The following is a 20,875-nucleotide window of genomic DNA, read 5'->3' as shown; positions in this document are numbered from 1 at the left end:
AGCCTCTCCTTTGTCCAACAGGAGTGAGGCCTTCTCCTCCTCTTGGCCCTCTCCCTCTCAGACAAGATCACTACTCCTGCGTACGCCAACATCATTCGCTGACTATTGGAATCCATGACACAATAGCACAATAGAGGTACTTTGTTGTAGGCAAGCCAAAAACAAAGCCAAGCAAATTAGCAATGCAACAACGTTCAGCAGGTATAAACCAAACCAAACTAGCCACAGAGCAAGAAATGTAGAGTTTTAAAATGTCCCCAGCCTTTTTATTCCCTCATGGTAGTCCATCCCAACATTGTTGAAATATCTGTGAATTTATACACCCCTCAAGAACACTTGGACCAAGGGAAGCAATCGGGAAGCCGACTGCCTATATACCGGCAGCCGGCTTCCCGACTGTCTTATCCCGGCTGTCTTATCCCGGCAAGGGTGAAATGCCGGGCGTCTAGATGTAGACGCCCGCATTTCCCCGACGCCGGGAGACTGGCGCCCGGCATCACGATCATAGTGATGCCGAGCGCCGCGAGCGGACAGCCGCGAGGGGGGGAGGGTTAGGTTTAGGGCTCCCAGGGTGGACTTAGGGTTAGGCACCCCCCGAGAGGGTTAGGGTTAGGCTAGGGGGAGGGAAGGTTAGGGTTAGGCAACCCCGAGGGGGACTTAGGGTTAGGCAGCCCCCCGGGGGACTTAGGTGTAGGCAGCGGGGAAGGGGGTGGTTAGGGTTAGGCACTTGGGGGGGAAGTTAGGGTTAGGCACCCATAAGGAGGGTTAGGGGGCTTAGGTTAGTGGATACTTACCTATCCACGATAAGGATTTCCAGCGCTGTCGGGCTTCCGCTGCATCGCACTCTGCTCCTGCGTGCGGCCGGCGGTATATCATACCCATTCCTGGACCAATCATTGGCATTTGAATTCTTCATTTAAATACTGTTAGATATCGTTCATCATTAATGAAATCGTTCATGATCGTTGGCAAAATCATTAATATCGTTCATCGATATCGTTCATTTTAAAAATAAAATAATCGTTCAACGATATCGATGATCGAGCAAGTTGGACCGTCTGTATGCACCATAACTGCTTTAGGGCTCATTTACATTTGGATATATCAGTTTTATGACATGCCTCTCAGATGTACCAGAACACGTCCACTTTACTGCCGCGCTCATAGGTGCTGCTTTCACAATCTCCCTGAAATGCATTTTCAAAAGTAGGCAAGTATGGATATATCAAATCTTAGAAAGAGAGAAAGAGAAGTCACCTATAGCAACCAAGTGGATTCTAACTGTCATTTTATAAACTGTGCTGTATACAGTTCATGATAGCTAGAAGCTGATTGGGAAACTTTTTTAATTTATCTCTCTCTAAGATCTGATACAATTCCCCCCAAAAATGCAATTTTTAAAGCATTGTCAAGGTAAGCTGGCAGAACTGCGTTATTTCTGATTTGTCTAACTGAAGAATGTTTTCATTGATATTAAACCATGGCCCGTATTCAATTACAAGCGAAAAATCGGAATCCGCCCGAAATTATCGCGGATGACGTCATTTCACCAGGCGGAAACTTTTCACCGTCCACGGAAAGTCAATGGAATGTAATAGGCAAAAATGTTTTGCCTGTATATTTACAGGCAGAAAAAGTGCAGAATTGCGGCTTTGGGGTGCAAAGGTGCGGAAACCACTCTGCACCCTTGGGACAGCCCCCCAGAGGTTAAATGTGTAAAAAAATCCCCCCCAAAAAATAACACTCCAAAAAATTACTTTAAAAATGGGGGCGAAAAATTACAAAGTGGGAGTACACACATTAAAAGTAGCAAAACAGACTTTTGGGGGGTCTGCAAGTATGGGGAAGGTGTTTTTTTGATTGCAGGTGCTTGCTGAGGGTGCGGCCTAAACACTCGATGTAGGAGAAAAGTGCAGCAGGCGGAAAAGTACAGCGGGTGCAAAACTAATTGAATGAATTGTTCTATATAAGACAGTAGGGGATATTTCTTTATAAAAATAAATGAATGGGAATTCCCTTTCATGAGGCAATACAAGGAATTTCCCTTCCTGGCATGCTTTGTGGTTTCTAGTGCTTTCTGTTTATTACTAACAATTATGAAATGAAACTATACCTCAATTGAAATTTTGCAAGTTTACTATGTTATGATTTTTTTTCTCTGGTTGACATATGGGCCCTCATTCAGACCCGCTCGCAAGCTGGTCGATGGTAGGGCACTGCGCATGCGTCACGTGCGCAAGCCCCGGAGCTAAAGAGAAATTCTCTCGCTCCGGGCTCGCTACAAACGGGGCGGCTGTCGATGTTGATCGACAGCTCGCCCCGTTTTGTAGATGGGGTGGGGAGGGTGGCTGGCCAAACGGAGGCATTCCCGAAGGAACGCCTGCCATTTGGGGGCGGCCCTGCTGAATCACGAGTAATGTCAGTAGTGAGCTTCCAACTCTATTAGAGCTGAAAGCTCATTGGGGCTTGCATCAGACGACACCCTACCTCAAGGGTCTTGTCGCAAGCCCGATGTTCACGACCATCGTGACTATCACCTGGCCGCTCACTAAAGCTGTGGGTGGTCACCCACAGCTTGGCGAGCAGCCAGGAGGCCGGCTTAAAAAAAAAAAAGCGGCCGTCCTCATTCAGAGCGAGCGCTCGCTTTTTGCGAACGGCTCTGAATGAGGGCCATGGTGCTTCCCAGAGTCATATGTGATAAGACTATCAACTTGTAAGATGACCTGGATTATAGGCTTTATACCTTAATATTGTTGGATCTAGGGCCTTTCAGAGATGTACGCACACTCAATGTTGGAGATAGTGGAGTGATGTTTTTGTTACCGCGCAGGCATCTAAATCGCACCTTGCAGGCATCACGATTGTCTCATTGCAGAGTAGCAGTTGTTATTTCAGGTGCACGCAGTGAGAAGCTCTCACTCCTCATCTTCCTCTTCTCCCCTCTTCAATTTAATAGGCAAATAGTGTGGGTACCTGCTAATCACATGCTACTTGACAAACATTTGGAGTTTTTTCCATCAGAACATAAATAAATGTAAGGATGACACATTTTCTCAAATTTATCATTTTTGTGGATTACATAAATAGGAAACTGTGACCTAGGGGCACCATGGATAAAATACTAAACCACTGTGTACCCCAGTAGCATTATTATGTATCCAATTATTGGCAACAGTTTAACAAGTCCAACAGTCCTTAATAACTAGAAATGTGCAGGGTCCCAAGTGTTTTGGTTTTTGTTTTGGTTTTCTGTTTCAGTTTTGGTTTTCTTTACATGATTTGAGCATTTTTTAATGAATATTAATCAATGTAATTTTGGGCCTGTTTTTGTTCCTACAGTATTATTGACATGAATAACATTCATTGCCAGTCATTTACAGCTCACAATATTGTTTTCACCCATATTGGCCAAAGGATGCTGCAAACTGGCTTGTTAAAGTAAGCGACAGTGCAGTGGCACAAACACATTGTGGTTTAAAACATAATATAGCACATCTATGAAACATTGTGGCACTGTAGTGGCAGATAGGATGGCAGTTTAATAAGCTATACGATGCTATAGAATGATTTTATTAAAGAACTAAATCAGAGGCCTAAGGCCAGCACAGGTAAATGGAGGTGAAGTATTTACTGGAAGCCATATAAAGCATTGATTAATTGATTGATTACAAGTTAACTATAAAAAAATAACAAATCAGATGGAAAACAATATTAAACACTATTAAAATACATGCTTCCAAAATTCCAATTAGATTTTTAAAGTGGAAACTGAATCCAAAGAGAAAATCACAGGCCTCAGGATTCAAAGAAGAGTAACAGCCTAGTCGCAGTTGATAATTATTAATTATATGATTTGATTATATTACTCTGTGTCTGTTGAGAAGCTGCAGGAAACAGGCCTATACGCCTGGATGAGAAGCTAGTTATGGATGGCATTGCAAGATATAAAAGAACTTGAACACCCAAGTAAAGTACAGTAATATACGCTGCCTGTCAAACACACAAAATTGTGGCAAAGTCCATAATGAAAAGAGGTGAAAGATGGAATTGTCCTTGGGCCCTCCCTCTCACCCTCATATTGTAAATTTAACCACTTGCCTGGCACTGTCGTATCAGATACGACCGCACCAGGCTGGGCTTTCCCTGACATGGTCTTATCTGATACGACCAGTCAGGAATGCCCACTAGGTGGCTGTGGGAAGCTAATCTTCCCACAGCCGCCTACATCAGAGGGACCTTCTGGTCCCTCTGCAAGCGTGGCTGCCTCTCTAGCGTGTCCCGATCACTGCTGGCCACAGTGATCGGGCACCGTTGGCAGCCCCCCTCCCATAGAAGCAGCAGTGCTGCTCCTGTGACCTGATCACTGTGGCCAGCAGTGATCGGGCAGCCATCTCCACCTCCTTCAGCAAACAGCCGTAGTGGCGGCTCTGGTAGCCGCCGCCGCTACTATGTATCCGGGCCGCTAGCGGGACAACTTCCCGCTGCAGCTCCGGAACTAGGAGAAGGAAGGAGCAGTGGCGCTGTGAAGGAGCAGCGGCGGCTCTGGCAGCCGCCGCCGCTGCTATGTATCCGGGCCGCCAGCGGGACACCTTCCCGCTGCAGCTCCGGAACTACAGTGATTACATATTGATCACTATGTGTAAAGGAGCAGTGGCGGCGGCTCTGGTAGCCACCGCCGCTGCTATGTTTCCGGGCCGCCAGCGGGAGACTAAGTAATCACTGTGTAGGAGCAGCAGCAGCGGCTCTGGTAGCCGCCGCCGCTGCTATGTTTCTGGGCCGCTAGTGAGACACCCTCCCGCTACGGCTTCGGAACACAGTGATCAGTAAAATCACTGTAGGAGCAGCAGCAGCGGCTCTGGTAGCCGCGGCTGCTGCCATGTTCCCCCGGCGCTCCCGCCCACTCTTTTCTGGCCTTAGCTCCGCCTCCCCATCCCCATGTGCCCGATCACTGCTGGCCACAGTGATCGGTCAATAAATAATTGAGCAATTATTAAATATATATATATATATATGTGTGTGTGTATATGTATGTATATATATATATATATATACACGTATGTGTACATTGTGACAGAGTTAGGTTAGGGGGTCCCTCTCCTGGGTAGAGGACTCCTTCCTTTCACACACAGCAGCTGGGAAACAGTACGCCAGACTGGATGCAAGTACAAGCTGGTCGGCGCCAGTCTTTATTGTGCAATGTCAGAAATAACACAAAGAAAACATAAACGTAAATCCTAGCCCTGTCAGGGCACTAACTTCACAGGTAGTTCCCTCACTACCAGAACCTGGCAGGACCTAATGCCCTCACCAGCAACAAAAGCACAGCACAACACTTACAGTTAGGTTTTCAAGTGTCTCTGAGCAAACTCCCTGTCTGCTCTCCCAGGTGAGACAATCAGCCCTCAACACACTAGGCTTATATTGGCCACTCTCAGGTGGAAACCTTAACAAGCCTGTTACCAGGCTGCAAGATCCAAAACCTGGAGTGGCCGTGGGTGGAGCCCTCCCTCTCCTCTCACCCACAACTCCCAGGTCCCAAACCGGCTTTTCAAAAAGCCGAAACTCAAGCCTGCTATACTGCAGACTTCCTCCTGGGGATTTTAAACACATAGGACAGGAATCTGGGATAAATGTCCCTGCCACAGACCACTTTACCAGTGATCCTATCACATATCCCCCCCCTTTGTTTCGACCTATGGGGCGGAACAACTGAAGCCCCCAAACAATGAACGCGTGACAACGCGTCTGCTTTAAACAACAAGCCCCCTGGCCTGTGTCACACCGAAAATTTAAAAGTTTGTAACGCCCACTTTATGGCCAACGCCTCCTTCTCCACTGTGGCACCGGGTAGGCATCGAATTTTGAAACACTGTTCAACTTTCGGAAGCCATTGCAGAAACGCACACTCCCGTCGGGCTTTGGAATCAACACATTGGGAATTGACCATTCACTAGTTGATACTTCAATAACCCCTAACTCTAGCATATTTTTAATTTCTTTCGACACAGATGCTCTTGGTGCTTCTGGTAACCTATAGGGCTTTAGATTAACTTTAACCCCTGGGTCAGTGGTGATGTCATGTTTAACGACCGAGGTTTTCCCAGGTACGTCAGAGAACAGCACCCTATTTCTAACCAGAAACTCCTTGACCTCTCGTTGAATTGCCGACAGGGTTTTTGCCACTGTCACTTCGGGAACTAAGGGCCCTGGACTTACTGGAGGGGCTCGGACGGCCGACAGTACCGTTCTATCTTTCAGGGCTTTAACAGATTTATATGGTGTATCTGTTCCGGCTTTCTTTTCCCCGGCTGGTAAACTTTGTAATTGACCTGTCCCACTCTTTCTAAGATTTCAAAGGGCCCTTGCCATTTAGCCAAAAGTTTATTTTCCACAGTGGGAACCAACACTAACACTCTGTCCCCAGGAGCAAAGCTGCGTAACCGAGCATTGCGGTTGTATACCCTCTGCTGTGCCTGTTGAGCCTGTTTCAGGTGCTCTCTCGCTATCGGCACCTCTATAATAGGCAATGGGTCCCTTAAAACGTGGTCTGGGAGCATGATACTGACACTCAGGGCAGGATGCGCAAAAGTCAGATACCTCTTTATGAAGCCCGGGCCAGAAAAACCTCTGCATTATTCGCTCAGTGGTTTTCTCTACCCCTAGATGACCTGCCATTATACGACCATGGGCCAGATCCAACACTGTTCTTCTGTAGGCTTTGAGAACTATTAGTTGTTCCACAACATCTTCCCCTTTCTTAGTCGCCTGATATAACCAATCCTGACACATTGCCATGTGGGGATAGGACAAAGGACTATCGGGGTCTATGGGTTTACCATCAACTACTTTTACATTCTCCCTGGCTTTTACCAAAGTAGGGTCATTCAACTGCTCCACGGCAAAGACCTCTCTTCTGACCTCTAAATCAGGCAGATGATCCACTGGCCCAACAACACTTCCCACCTCAATGGGAGGCACATCAGTTGGCGGGCCACCGTCACGCTCCGCATTCTCTAGTTCGCCAACCATAGTAGGAAAAGGGAATAACTCTGACTCAGAAGAAACTCCCTCCTCCACTATATCGACAACCTTCTCAAGTGGACCGGGGTTGTTCACTTCTGGAACAAAACGGCTTTCCCACAATTTCCAGAAGTGAGCAAAGTCTCTCCCCAATATTGCATCGTACATCAGACCAGGCACCAAACCCATAGAAACTATAGCAGAGCCACATGGTGTCTCGATGTTCACCTCGGCAGTAACATAATATCGATTATCCCCATGTATGCAGGTCACATCAACAGTTTTCCCCTTATGCATCAAGGGGTTCACCAGCTCAGCTTTTATAAGTGTCACCAAGCTACCAGAGTCTAACAGTGCCTCTACTCGGTTGCCATCTACAGTGAGTACACACATGTGCTTATCAGTCTCAGCCTGCCGGTCAGCCGTACAGGCTGTCTGTGCAAAGAAAGACGCCCTGCGGTAGACATGAGCAGTATCACATTGCATAGGTTCAGTTGTAAGTGAACAATTAGCGGAAATATGGCCGAAGTCACCACTCCGGAAACACTGAATCATATTAATGTCTAGTCGTTTACGGGGCAAGAACCTTCCTGGCCTGGCAGGCCTGTCTCCAGGTTCTACACCCTCAGTCTTAGGTACATCCCACCGCCCAGCACCCTTCTCCCCTGGAACAGTCTTACCAGTGTCTGTGGGAGTTCGCCGGTGCGCCATCGGGGCTTGGTGGGGCATACTCCTCAGCTCCTCAGCTGCCACGTACCTCTCCACTAGCTCGACCAACTGGTCCGCGGTCTTAGGGTCTGCATGGCTCACCCACTTGCGCAGAGTCGCGGGTAATGATCGCAGGTACCGGTCCATCACGACCCTTTCCATGATCTGTGGTCCCATCAGCGTCTCGGGCTGTAGCCATTTTGAGGACAGATGGACGAGGTCATGCATCTGTGAACGTGGAGGCTTGTCCATATGGAACTCCCAGCGGTGGACCCGTTGGGCACGAACAAAGTTGGTGACTCCCAAGCGAGTTAGGATCTCCTGTTTTAGTTTTTTATAGTCCTTGGCATCGGCCAGGCATAAGTCGAAATATGCTTTTTGTGGCTCCCCAGACAAAAAAGGTGCCACCAGACTTGCCCACTGCTCCTGGGGCCAACTCTCCCTTTCGGCCATTCTTTCAAATGCGGCGAGATAGGCCTCCACATCATCGCCCGAAGTCATCTTTTGGAGGAAGTGACTGGCTCGTACGCAGTGAGTGGTGGTGGGAGGACCAGTATTAACATCTCTGGGCAGGGCGACCAGGTGCTGTACCACCTCTCTTATGGCCTGGCTGTTTTCCGCTAAGGCCTGGCGGGTTTCCTCAATGGCGACCTGTTGAAGTCTGTTAGTCTCCTGCTGAGCTCTGGTAGCTTCCTGCTGAAGTTGGTTCGTCTCCTGCTGAAGTTTGTTCGTCTCCTGCTGAGCTTCTGTAGCTTGGAGCAAGGCTTTAATAATTTCCTCCATTTTGTTCTGGGGTGTAGGTTGGAAGCTGAACCTTGCCTCTCTGAGCAGTGGCTGACGCCTCCTCTATGGGACTTCAAGGACACAGTGTTATTTCCACACTCACAAATTGGGTGTCTGTCCCTTTCATTTTTAAACGGAAAGTTTTCCTCTCGCTGCAACTTCAGTGTGTGTGGTTGCCCGCATTCTCCACCATACTGTGACAGAGTTAGGTTAGGGGGTCCCTCTCCTGGGTAGAGGACTCCTTCCTTTCACACACAGCAGCTGGGAAACAGTACGCCAGACTGGATGCAAGTACAAGCTGGTCGGTGCCAGTCTTTATTGTGCAATGTCAGAAATAACACAAAGAAAACTTAAACGTAAATCCTAGCCCTGTCGGCGCACTAACTTCACAGGTAGTTCCCTCACTACCAGAACCTGGCAGGACCTAATGCCCTCACCAGCAACAAAAGCACAGCACAACACTTACAGTTAGGTTTTCAAGTGTCTCTGAGCAAACTCCCTGTCTGCTCTCCCAGGTGAGACAATCAGCCCTCAACACACTAGGCTTATATTGGCCACTCTCAGGTGGAAACCTTAACAAGCCTGTTACCAGGCTGCAAGATCCAAAACCTGGAGTGGCCGTGGGTGGAGCCCTCCCTCTCCTCTCACCCACAACCCCCAGGTCCCAAACCGGCTTTTCAAAAAGCCGAAACTCAAGCCTGCTATACTGCAGACTTTCTCCTGGGGATTTTAAACATATAGGACAGGAATCTGGGATAAATGTCCCTGCCACAGACCACTTTACCAGTGATCCTATCACAACATATATATATATATATATACGTATGTATATATGTGTGTGTGTATATGTCTATATGTGTGTGTGTGTGTATATATATATATAATGCTCGATTGAGATATATATAGAAAAATATATACTGCGCTCAGCTAGCATATATTACTATCATGCGGTGTCTGTGAACCAAGTATGGAGTTACTCTATGTTAAGCACGGATGATATGATAAGACAATATGTAACAAATTCTTAATAGACAATGTAGATATTATGTAATAAAAATTGATTTATTCTCAAAGTGGCTAAACCATATAGAGTGGAAAACCAGCACATGCACATAAATAAACAATATCCTACCAGATCAGTTAGGAATGAAATCAACATTAACTGATCAAAAGACCATAGGATATATGTATGTCAAGATAGAGTAAATGGATAGTGAATATCAAGCCAAGGGGTGATAATACTAAGAGTGATAGAGTGCACTTGGGTGTAGTGGCAGGAAGAAGTGGTTAAAAGTTCAGTCTGAGGTATGGTGCCCAGGATGATCTTCTTGAGAAGGAATACGACAAAAACTCGGTCTTCAAAACATTTCATGAAGTAGAAATGAGTAATAGACAATATCTACTGGATTATAAAAACACCAATAACAGACAGAGCAAGTTCAAGGATGAAGTTCTTTTCATCACGCAGTATTCGAAACAAGCAAAAGATGTTAGGCGCATCCTGAACAAACATTAGCCAATACTGCTTGGTGATGACACACTGGCCAAACACCTACCTCCAAATCCGAGAATCATCTATAATAAAGCACCAGATCTAAGAAAAAAGATCATACAAAACCATATCCCACCCAAACAACTTAAACAAACCACTTTAGACAATGCCAACAACAAAGGCTTTTTCCACTGCAGCAATTGCCTAGGTTGTACAAATTATGGCTACAGATCCACGAAACCAATCACGACATTTACATCTAGCACGACAGGAAAGGAATACCCGATTAAGAGCACGATAACATGCAACACAAAAGGGGTAATTTACATGCTAGAATGTAGCTGTAATAAACAGTACATAGGCAGGACCATAAGACCTTTAAAACCCGTATTAGTGAACATATTAGGAACATATAAAGAGGATTGGAAGAGCACAATCTGTCAAACCACTTCTTAATTCATCACGACAGTGATCCAAAATTACTAAAATTTCTGGGTCTAGAACAAGTGACACACAATTGGAGAGGTGGGGATTTCAAGCATAAGATGAACAGCAGAGAACTTGAATGGATATATGAACTTAAGACATTTGCCCCCCGAGGACACAATTTAGACAACGAAATTAAGTCGATCATATGTAAAAAAAAGAAACTAAATAGTACCTCTGAGTTAATTAATTCTTGTCAATAGAAGCACTACAATGCCAATTTTAGCCCGTACTGGACATCACATACAGTGCGTCTAGAACTACCATTTATATCTTTACCACTAAGTCGTGTATGCAAATCCCATGCTCACTTGAAATATGGAGCTCAGGATGTATAAGATACTTCCGCAGATAATTTGATATTAGTCTACCGCTGTCTATTACTTGGACTATATGGAAAATAAACTTACTGCTATAATTTTCACTTATCTGTTAATATGGGGGCACTCTTTTTGGTAGAATACTGACGCAGCATTTTATATTATTAATTAGGACATGTCTTATGTATGATTATCATATGCATACCCAATTTATACTGTCCTAATACTTAATGTAATATATTCCTACCTTTGCTTTAATCTATAATAGATTTAATACTTATACTGCTGTGGATTAAGTGTAGAGAATATATACACTGATGTAAGCCAATTCTATTGCATATTAGTACTCTAGATCCTCCCAGTGTGCATACGACCAATCAGAGAGAAGAAACTCTGCTATTTAACACTGACAGGAACAGAACACATTACTCCTTGAGAAAGGCCATCCAGGCAGAAACGCGTTGGACTTATCCCATACATCCAAACATTTGCTGTTTTTCATTGTGGCTACCAGTACAAGTATGCGCTGCATACAAAGAATATCCAGACTGAACTAATTACCCATTCCACACACGTGACCACCGGGTCAGGTGATCACATCACGGACGGTACTACTAGCAACTCTACCATCTGGAGGAACATAGCCAGCAGGGGAAGGAGCGGTGAATCCCAGGGTGAGACAGGTAAGTCACCGGTTACACAGTTAAAGACGCTCGGCACGCTACTCAAGTGAGCGGTGGTGCCGGGCAGTCTCCCGTTGGACACAGTGTCATCCCCGGTGTTGCAGGTCGGAGGCAGCTTGGTCATTCAGGCAACCTCCGATACTGACATGGCAAGCGGATCACACTGAAAACCAGGAGGCTACTGCTCCCCGGCATTTACACTGTACTCTTGTCCCCGTGAAGATCATCCCGGGCACCATACCTCAGACTGAACTTTTAACCACTTCTTGCTGCCACTACAGCGGGACGCCGCTTTCTGATTAAAAGACTGACATTAAGCATCCAGATTCATTTGGGATCGTGCACCCCAGTGCACTCTATCACTCTTAGTATTATCACCCCTTGGCTTGATATTCACTATCCATTTACTCTATCTTGGCATACATATATCCTATGGTCTTTTGATCAGTTAATGTTGATTTCATTCCTAACTGATCTGGTAGGATATTGTTTATTTATGTGCATGTGCTGGTTTTCCACTCTGTATGGTTTAGCCACTTTGAGAATAAATCAATTTTTATTACATAATATCTACATTGTCTATTAAGAATTTGTTACATATTGTCTTATCATATCATCCGTGCTTAACATAGAGTAACTCCATACTTGGTTCACAGACACCGCATGATAGTAATATATGCTAGCTGAGCGCAGTATGGCCCTCATTCAGAGCCGTACGCTCTGAGCAGAGCGCACGCTCTGAATGAGAGCCGCCCTCCATAAAAATGGAGCGTCCTCCTGGACGCTCGTATAGCTGTGGGTCACCACCCACAGCCTATACGAACGTGCAGTTTGATGGCCGCGATGGTCGTGACCATCGCGACCATCGAAACTGCGAGCCGGAGCCTGCAGTTGAGGTTTTCAACCGCAAGGCCCGGAGTGATTTTGGCTCTTTCAGAGCCAAAATCACTCCCACTGGCATCACTAGTGATGTCAGTGGGCCGGCTTCTGACGGTAGGCGTTCCCTTGGGAACGCCCCCGTCAGGGAGGCACGCCCCGGCACGCCCACTAAAGGGGGCGTGCTGTCAATCAACATCGACAGCACGCCCCCTTTGATCAGACACAACAAGCGAAGGACTTTCCTTCGCTCGTCGCGTCTGGCGCATGCGCACGACGGAGCTCCCTCCGTCGTGCGCATGCTCAGTGCAGACCATCGACCCACTTGCGAGCGGACAGCCGCTCGCGAGTGGGTCTGAATCAGGCCCTATATCTTTTTCTTTGTCAATACTTAAGGATCTAGTCAGATATCCTATACAGCAGCTCGCTTGCATCCTATGCCCTCTAAAAATCTTGGAGCGCTAGTATCCATCTGTTCTCTTCATAAATATATATATATATGTATATATCGATCGATGGATATCGCAGAGCCTCTGATTAGGGATGGCAACTGTCCATCGATGGTTTGCAAACCATCGATGGTCTGACTGAAAACAAGTGGTTTGCCATTGCTGGTGGCCATCAATGTTGCACCATCGATGGCAAACCTCAATCGATGTTTAGGAAACATCGGCAGTTGTGGTGTACACAGATCTCCTCGACCAATCGCAAAACAATTGATTGTTGAACCATCGATGGTACAGCCGTCAATGGCAATCACTACAGTATAATATAAAAATTCCTATTTTTATGGTATACTGTGTTTTAAAAAAATATTTTTTTCAAATAAAATAGTGATGGATCTTTAAAATTATGTTCGTGACCTAATTCAATCATAAAAGAAACCGACAATTTTGGAGCGGTTTTTGGAAAAAGAATTCGTCAGTTAAGTGGTTAAAAGGACATGCACAGTTTCATCATCATCACACAATATTAGATCATCCCCACTGGAATCCACTGTTACAGAAGTCTATACTTTCTTGTAATTGGCAGCAAAGGTCTTCCTCATAGAATTGTAGCTCATATTAATGAACATCAGTTTTCCACATATTTTGGAAGTAGTCTTCTACGCCGATCGCTCAAAAGGTTCCGGGGCTAGGCTAAACATTCTGAAAGCTTGCTCGCAAGGAGCTCTTTGCATCTCTTAAGATCTGCGTCAGTTGGAAAGAAAGACATTATATACGACTTAAACCTAGGATCAAGCATGGTTGCCAAAATGTAGTGATCCAATTTCAAGATGATACAAACCATTTTGGTCCATGTGAAGCGAATAAAGAACCTGATTTACAAGTCGAACATACAGTACTTATCGGAATCGCTACATTGCATCTTCTTCAGCTTCTCTACCTGTTTTTTCATTAATTAATGGAATCACCTGATTCAGGCTGGCAGTGTCTAAACTCTAAACTCACTTTATTGGTTACAATTTCAAATGGTTTCAGTAGCTTGCATAAAATGCAGAGTATTTTCCAATGTGCTGGTACAAGGTATATGCCCTCCACTCCCAGTCCCTATTATCATGGCTTGTAGTGTAGGTTTTGATAGCTTGTTGCTGTTCCTCCAATCACTGAAGCATATAAAGGGTGGAATTCAACCTGGTTACTACCTCTTGTTTCAGTTAGTGGCAGGGGCTGGCTGGCAACTTTTAGCCTGGGGGGCAAATGCATGCAGGCGACCCTGGCAGAGGAGTAGCGTGTAGCCAGGGTGCCCGAAGAATATGCGTGCTACGGCGCCCCCCCCCTCAAGTGTTCCAGGGAGGAGGTGGGTCCATATGGGATTAATGTAAGGTAAAAATAAAGATTAGGGCAGCCCCCTGTCGTAGTGCCCATATGCAGTGCCCTCGTGTGCCACAGGAGAGAACACCCTTATGCAGGCCTCCAGAAGTGCCCCCAGTAGTGAGCCCCCCTATGCAGTGCCCCTTGTGCCCCAGTAGTAAGCCCCTTATATAGTGCCCCCAGTAGTGGTCCCCCATGTGCAGTGCCCCTTGTGCCCCCAGTAGTAAGCCCCTTATATAGTGCCCCTAATAGTGGTATCCCCTATGCAGTGCCCCTTATATAGTGCCCCCAGTAGCAGTCCACCACCCATGCAGTGCCCCCAATAGTGGTAACCCTTATGCAATGCCCCTTAAATAGTGGCCCCAGTTGTAGTCTCCCCCCTATTGCCCTTTATATAGAGCCCCTAGCAGTGGTCCCTCGATGCAGTGCCCCCAGTGGTAGTCCCCTCCCCCTATGTAGTGCCCCTAGTAGTAGTCCCCTCCCCCTATGCAGTGCCGCTAGTAGTAGTCCCCTCCCCTTGTAGTGCCCCTAGTAGTAGTCCCCCCCTTGTAGTGCCCCCAGTAGTAGTAGTAGCCCCCCTTGTAGTGCCCCCAGTAGTAGTAGTAGCCCTCCTTGTAGTGCCCCCAGTAGTAGTAGTCCCCCCCTTGTAGTGCCCCCAGTAGTAGTAGTCCCCCCCTTGTAGTGCCCCCACTAGTAGTCCCCCCCTTTGTAGTGCCCCCACTAGTAGTAGTCCCCCCCCCTTTGTAGTGCCCCCATTAGTAGTAGTCCCCCCTTGTAGTGCCCCCAGTAGTAGTAGTCCCCCCTTGTAGTGCCCCCAGTAGTAGTAGTCCCCCCTGTAGTGCCCCCAGTAGTAGTCCCCCCCCTTGTAGTGTCCCCAGTAGTAGTAGTCCCCAGTAGTACTCCCCCACCCCCCTTGTAGTGCCCCCAGTAGTAGTAGTCCCCTTATAGTGCCTCCAGTAGTAGTAGTCCCCAGCAGTAGTAGTCCCCTCCCCCTTGTAGTGCCCCCAGTAATAGTAGTCCCCCCCTTTGTAGTGCCCCCAGTAGTTGTAGTCCCTCACCCCCCTTGTAGTGCCCCCAGTAGTAGTAGTCCCCCCCCTTTGTAGTGCCCCCAGTAGTACCAGACACCCCCCAGTAGACACACGTAATATAAAAAACAAAATAAAAAAAAACACTTACCTGAATCCCCGCTCCCGCCGCTGCCATCTGCTCCTCTGTCTGTCCTCCAGGGCCGGGCCGCTCTGCATAATGGGAGAGACGTCATATGACGTCATGACGCCTCTCCCATTACCCACTGCGGGAGCCAGAAGATGGAGCGGCTCCTGCAGTGGGCGCAGCTGCAGCTAATGAGAGTCTGACAGACTCTCATTGGCTGCTGCTTACAATAAACACACAGCTGCTGGAGCCAGCGGCTGTGTGTTTGTCACTTGTGTAGCGCTGACTGAACTCCGTCCGGTCAGAGCTACACACGCGGTGCAGTCTGTGTCACAGGGACACAGACTGCCCACGGCCCGCATGACGCTGCGGCCCGGGGGGCACATGGCACCCTGCCCCCCGGCCCAGCCCGCCACTGGTTGGTGGCATAGAAAATGAAACTGTTGTTGAAGTTGCTGCAATCTTCTACATGCGGCTGCTGAATGCTAAAAATGTCCTGAAATGTTTTGGCCTACAGTGAGCATGTCCTGTACGCACCTGTCAATTTGTAAAACGGGTGCAAAACGTGGGACTTCAAATTCACCAAGTTGTACTGCTCATACAATGTTACTTGTGTTATTGGAAATGACAAATCCTGAGGAGAGTCTTAGCGGGGTAAGCCATTTTGGTATCACATCCCTGAGTGTTTCCAACAGGTTGCCACTAGTATATCTCTTAGTGAAGCCGGTGAGACAGAGAATAGCCTGCCTGTGAATGAGCTGGTGTTGTGTGTTAGATATTGCTGCTGAAAGTGATACATCCACCCAGTGGGCTGTGACATTCATGTAATCTTTAGTTTCACCAATACACTTTGTCCACATATCTGTAGTTAAGTGAACAGTAGGTACAATAGCATTTTCTCTAGCCAAGAATACGTTTTCTTTTAAAATCCCGGTACTCTGGTAAAATGGAAATGAGATGTAATTTGTTAGCGGGAAAACATGACCTCAAATAACTGTATAAAACCAGAAGCATTGATGGCAGACATTGGATGCAGACCTAATGCTAACATAGCCATCATGGCTTCAGTGATCCACTGTGCAACAGGATGGTGGCTGTCATAATTGGTTCCACTTGCAAATTATTATTCCACAGTCAATTGCTTTAAACTACTAGTCTTCTTGGACCTCTTCTGTGATGAAGATTCACCCCCAGCAGGAGCAGCAGCCTTAAAACGCAAGGATTCTTTATGGAAATGCTGGATAGGGGATGAGTCAGTTAGCCTTTGCAAATTGGATGCAGGAGGACTACCAACAATCATTAATAAGGAGACTGATGATGAAGGTGGGTATGGATCTATCCCTGCTGCTAGCTGATGCTGGACTGCTTGTTATAATTTACAGGATTTTTTAGATTTACTCAAATAATTTGTATGAACTTGCTACAAATTGACGTTACAGGTGAGGTGCCTAGATGGTTAAGGTCCCTAAGTCTACTAACTTTTGCCTCACAAATGGTACAGATGGCTTGGGAAATGTTGGCAGGATTTGGTAAAAATTTATTCCACATGGAAGAAGTGGCATTTTTGGTCTTGCGCTAAGGCATGTCTTTCATAACTGCTGCCACTGGTGGCTGACTTACTTTGACACAAACAACATCCTCCTCCTGAATTTTATCAACTTCTTGTCCAACACATTCATCATCAACCTCCTCATTATCATCAGATACACAAATATCCCCCTCATCCTGTTGCACTTCCACAGTAGCATCCTAATTTCTATGTCATTATCTTTACTTTTAGTACTACTCAGAGGGTGCAGAAATGGTGGAAGGAGGTTTCTCTACAATTACAGTTGTTTGATTTTACATTCAAAATCCCATATTTACTAAAATTTAATTTTTGAAGGCTTTTCTAAATCATATTCGATTTGGTTCGATTTTGAACAGTGATTTGATGTTTGATTTTGAATGACCATATTAAAATCGAACTGGAGGTTAGGTGCGCTCTTTAGATGTGTGTTTCTGGAGATGGTGGAGTTGTGGTGTTGAACTATGGGCCTGATTCAGACTCACTTGCAAGCGGGTCGATGGTCCCCCACTGCGCATGTGCACGCTGGAGCCGGCTCTGGCGTGCGCATGTTCGAGCCCCGGAGCGAGAGAGAAATTCTCTCGCTCTGGGACTCACTACAAAAGGGGTGGCTGTCGATGTTGATCGACAGCTCACCCCCTTTTGTAGGCGGGGTGGGGGGGTGGCTACTCAAACTGAGGCATTCTATTAGAGCAGAAAGTCCACTGAGGCTTGTGGCCTCGAGACCCTAGCACAAGGGTCTCGTCGCAAGCCCGATGGTCACGATGGTCTTGACCATCGCGACCATCACCTGGCTGCTCGCATAAGCTGTGGGTGGTTACCCACAGCTATGCGAGCGGCCAGGAGGCCGTCTTTTAAAAAAAAAAAAAGGGACGCCCTGATTCAGAGCGAGCGCTCTGAAAGAGCATCCGGCTCTGAATCAGGCCCTGTGTTGTGTTTGTGATGGGAGATGCTGAATTGTAAACAGACATCAGTGTAGGGGCCAAACCGTTTTATTTTAGTATTCACAATGCTGCTCCGGAATGAACGGGGGGAGAGGGGTGGTATGGTTATGAAGTCTGGTTAGGGAACTAGGGATAATGGGGTTGGGGATGGTGTGCTGGTAATGGAATGACTGGCTCTGTGAGGGAATATGGGTAGACCCTTTCAGGGGGCTCCTTACCTTGCGGTTCTAGACCAACACGTATTCCCTGCTCGACCTTTGGTCTGCAGTCTTATGAGCAGATATAAGTGTGTGGACTAGGTGGTGGGGTGAACAAAGTCTCGGATGTTGAGAGTAAACGGCGTCCCGTATGGCGGTTTGCCAAAGTTCTTACCTACCGGTAGGTTCTTGAGAGGAATGGAGGTGCTGCCGGCAGTGGATTCTTGCCGCTAGTTGGTTTGTCTCTTCCTGGCTTGTGCTGTTTGCTGTGGTGCAGGAGGCGGAGAATGGTTCACTGGGGTGTCTGTGTGGTAACGCACCTGTGGAGTCCTTCACAGCTCTCGGGCTGCCTTTGGAGGTGGCACAGTGTGGGGGAAGTCTCCCCCTTCCAGGGCACAGAGAATGTCTTGGCTGTTGATGCTAGAAGCTGGTGACCTTCCCCTCTATGTCTTCAAGCCCAGTGGTATGTGCGCTGCCTGTGTGTACCAGTGCTCATAGGAACCAGTCCAGGATATGTTGCCATTTGCTGATGGTGCTAGCGGCCTCCTGGGCTGGGGGAGCGAGTCTCCTGATGCTGCGCTGACTTGTCTTGCGGGGGACGGAAAGAGGATGCCGGTGCCGGTGGTGTATTGTGTATAAGGGGCTCTACTGTGGTGTAATGCATGCAAGGAGTAGTACTGTGTGGTCTATTGTGAATTATGGACACTACTGTGTGGTGTAATCTGAATAACGGACACTATGTAATGTGAATTGGTACTATTATGTGGCCACGCCCCTTCCCCACAAAGCCACGCTCTTATATTTTTTTGGCGCGCACTGTTCCTCTTACTAATATGGGGGCACCAAAGGAAACTCTCGCCCTGCGCTCCACAAAGGTTAGACCTGGCCCTGCTGCCGGGCCACAGTGTAGCACTAGAGATCCCCAGAACCGTATATGCATCCCCAACACTGAGGGTGCAGCTGCCCCTAAGAGAGGTAGAGGAAAGAAAGATGAGAAGGAAAACAGGGCAAGAGAGACATGGAGATGAGAGAGGGGCTGGCAGAGTTCTCAGTGTGGAGGTTTCAGAAGAATTTGGCGGGAGCTGTTCCCTAGCAGCCGGCCGCAAGTCAGGCAATCTTGCTCCGCATTTTACACCCTTTAACCCACCAGATATAGGCATAGAGCGATTTTAAAGTCAAGTATTAAATATTGAGTGCAGTACAATAATAGATACCACTTTCTGTACATTCTTAAACATATTGTTATTATTTTCATAATATGCATAGGTTTCCCATATTTATAATTCCGCATAATGGTGTGCTCATGTTTAGAATTGTTTAATTCGGCTTGTAATGATGCATATTGTTTATTAGCACTATCATTTATTTAGAGAGCATAACAATTTTCAGTGTTAGAAGCAGAGGTTACGGTTTCTTGAGAAAAAATATTTTCAGTCCTTCATTTTAATTAGTGACTCTGAAGAAAAAAATAATATTACATATTAGTGGCCACTTTATTAGGCACTCCGCTCTATTACTAGGTAAGGCCTCCATTTGCCCCTTGAACAGACAGACTTTTTCGCGGATTGGATTCAACCAGGTACTGGAACATTCCCTTAAACATTTGATCCATGTTGACATGGCAACATCACACCGTTGCTGAAGATTTGTCAATTGCACATTAATGCGTATAATCTCCTACTTCACAAAATCACATTGGTGTTCTATTAGATTGAGATCTGGTGACTGAGACGCCTATAGGGGTACACAGAACCCATCATCATATTTGTGGAACCAGCTTGAGATGACGTATGCTTTGCAACAAGGTGGGTTATCTAGATTGAAGAAACCATTAGAAGATGGGTAAACTACTGCCATAAAGTATTTATTTTCAACTCCAGTCTTCAATTACACCTAACAGATCATGTTTTCAAAATGTCTTTCTGTGCAAACAAGTTGGAGAATTACATAGCAAGCAAAATAGATTAGCTCATTAGTACTTTGGCTAAGCGGGTTCGGATTTCTGAAATCCGAACCCCCCGAGTCCCCCCTATCTGAGTTGTATCTGAGTCAGGCTCGACTTTTCCTGCCTGACTCGGATCTGAAATCGAGGCAAAACGTCATCATCCCACCTTCCGAATCTCACGGGTTTTGGATTCTATAAAAGGTACCTGCGTCGGCGCCATTTTCTCACTTGGCTGTGGACAGTGAAGAGGGAGGGTGGGAGTTAGGGCTGGCTGGGCTGTGTAGTGCTGTGCTGCGCTGTGCTGCAGTTGTCCATAGGGGCTGTGTCCACTCCAAAGTCTATAGGGGCTGGCTGGGCTGTGTTGTGCAGTGTCCCAGTCCTAAAGGGGTGCTCTGTCCATCAGGGGTGCTCCCCCCAAGAGCAAAAAAAAATAATTTTTTATTCTGTTTGTGAATTGTGTGCGCAGTAGCCGCACGTGCATCAACAAAGTAGTGCCAAGCATGCGCCTGTGTCATAAGTAAAGGGCCGGCTGGCTTGACCGTTAAAGGGTGCTGTAACCCCCAAAGTACACTCCAAACCAAATAAAAAAATATTTTCTGTGTTTGTGGATTGTGTGCGCAGTAGCCGCACGTGCAACAAGGTAGCGCCAAGCGTGCGCTTGTGTCATAAGTAAAGGGCCGGCTGGCTCATCCGTTAAAGGGTGCTGTAACCCCCAAAGTGCACTCCAAAAAATTTTTTTTTTCTGTGTTGTGAGTTGTGTGCACTGTACGTGCATCCTCAAAGCAGCAGCGCCAAGCGTGCGTCTGTTTATTAAAGGGTGGTGTAACCCCCAAAGTGCACTCCAACAAAAATAAAACATTTTCTTCTGTGTTTGTGAATTGTGTGCAC

The sequence above is a fragment of the Taudactylus pleione genome, unplaced genomic scaffold (genome assembly GCF_031769625.1).
Source record: "Taudactylus pleione unplaced genomic scaffold, aTauple2 ptg000006l, whole genome shotgun sequence".
Lineage (NCBI taxonomy): Eukaryota > Metazoa > Chordata > Amphibia > Anura > Myobatrachidae > Taudactylus > Taudactylus pleione.
Note: the sequence above shows the minus strand (reverse complement) of the source record.